Genomic DNA, 2,246 nt, shown 5'->3' with positions numbered 1-2,246 from the left:
CATGTACTGTAATAATGTACAACATTTTTCATTTGGTAATGAAGAAACTATAGATATTGAAACTGAAGCATTTTGACTTCTATTTATCTTTTATTTGCTAGAAGCTAAAATACTCCTGTATGTGAGAAAACGTACAAGGAGATAGAAGAAGAGTAAATGAATTTATAGCTCATTTTCAATGAAGAAGAAAACAATTTCTCTTTTCATTTTAGGTTTGTCTTCTTTATATTAAAACTGATTAGAAATATTTGTATTGTAGATTTCTTTTAAAAAAGGTTCAAATAACAACAGTTGTATATTTATAAAAGGTATAAATATATTACCATAATTTCTAATTAGCAGCAATTTTAAAAAACACTTGAGAAAAACGACGATTTTTTTGAGAGCAAACATGTTTCGACATTATCAGAATGCCATCTTCAGTGCAGAATGTTTAGTTTTAAGTAATATGATACGTAATATGATATGAATATGAATAAATTAATTACAATGAATAGAATTAAGTTTAGTGTTAAGTAATATGATACGTAATATGATATGATATGAATAAATTAATTACAATGAATAGGATTATGATTTAGTGACAAAATTATAAAATATTTACAAAAAGGAAAAGAAAAATAAGCATTAAGAACTTATAACAAAAAATATTATTATAAAGTAAATATAGTGTTGTAGTGGTGAACTTGGTATATTTAAATCGGGATTAAAATATCTATCAGGGGGGGGGAACAAATTCATATATGAATGTCTTAATCTGTTGAAAACAATGGATTATTTGAGAACTTGTGTACAAACTATAAAAAGTTTATATTATAATGTCTTTACAACTGATAAGAACAGTAAACAAGTCATTTCTACTGGTGTCTTTACTACTGATATGGACAGTAATGAGTCATTTTCATTGCTATGACATTCATGTCTTGCTTTTGCAATAGTTTATACTTTACATTGCTTTGAAACTGATTCTCCCAGCTACATAAATGATTTTACCACAAAATCACAATACAAAATGTTGTGGTTACCTCTGATCCCAAGAAAGTCAAATATAAATTAAAAATGAGATTTACTACATTTAAATGTAAGCAAAAGAAGAACATTGTCACAACAATTAAGGTGTAAATCCCCAACCGTAAATAGAAATGTTGAATCAAGTAGCCAAACTATTGACCTTCTCTCTACACACAATTCTTTTAAATACAAATTATATTTTACCATTTATCACAGTGAAGAGAAATTTGTATATTTACACAGCAAAGCCAGTGTTTGGGCATTTTAGAAAACTTACTAAGCATTATAAATTTTACATGTAAATAATGTGCATGTTAAGATTTTTCTTATTAAACAACAAAAAGAACCAAACAAACACTCCATTTAAAACTTTGCCTACAAAAATTGAAAATACAACTATTGCTGGTCAGCTAAAGGAGAAAGAAAACATACCCAAAAGCCAGGGCTAACAAAGCATCTTGCTCCTTGAAATGGAGCCACAAATCCATTCCTTTCTGTAAAGACTAAACAATAAAAATCCTTTGCTGACAAGCGTTTTGATAAATCTGGCATTGGTGACCACCTGACAATGTAATTTATCTTTATGTATGTATTAGATAGTGATGTAGCCAAGAAAAATGGGGCTTTTACTCTAATTATGTGTGTCTGGCCCATATTTACTGTTGTCATCTAATATGTAGTGTAGTGAGTAACAAAAAAGTAATTGAACAACAAAATACTTGTTTTCATAGCACTGGTAGACTTGCTATACGCTACGAGTTGTCATGGTGTTATTAAAGGGCTGAATTCTGATATCTTCCTTTGATTCTTATTTTTTTCCGGTAAATTATACACGGATTTAATAAAATATACATTTAAGTTGATTTATCCAAAGGGGAACCCCCACGGTCTGCGGATCTAAGTTCTTCATACGGGGTGTTTCAAAAAAAGTTTATTTTTTGATTTGCTGATGTGTGTAAATTACTTAATCAATAATTGTAGTTTTAAATATTTATAAAAAGAGTTCTACGTTCTAGCTATGGAATGCTATGTTGTTTGTTGCGATTTGGAAGGAAAATGAAAGAATTGCAAGCGCGTTGAAAAATTTTGGTCAAAGTCACATTCTTTCACGTTTGAGCATTTTCCCATCAACATGAAAGGTGCTTCACTTTGATTTTGCTGGTTTGTTGACTGACTATCACATATTTCATGGTGATGTCTCATTTTTCAGCCTTGACAATATTTGAAATTATCTG

General features: G+C 29.2%; 1 long non-coding RNA gene across 1 annotated transcript; it reads left to right on the top strand.

The window, feature by feature from the left end:
- The first annotated feature begins 1,495 nt into the window (after window positions 1–1,495).
- On the top strand, window positions 1,496–1,803 carry LOC124458509. Its single transcript, XR_006953237.1, has 2 exons — window positions 1,496–1,581; window positions 1,752–1,803. It is a non-coding gene; the product is annotated as an uncharacterized LOC124458509 (long non-coding RNA).
- The last annotated feature ends 443 nt before the right edge of the window (window positions 1,804–2,246 follow it).

Source organism: Xenia sp. Carnegie-2017, unplaced genomic scaffold, assembly GCF_021976095.1.
Source record: "Xenia sp. Carnegie-2017 unplaced genomic scaffold, XeniaSp_v1 HiC_scaffold_6, whole genome shotgun sequence".
NCBI lineage: Eukaryota > Metazoa > Cnidaria > Anthozoa > Malacalcyonacea > Xeniidae > Xenia > Xenia sp. Carnegie-2017.
Note: the sequence above shows the minus strand (reverse complement) of the source record. Positions and strands in the feature narration are given on the sequence as shown.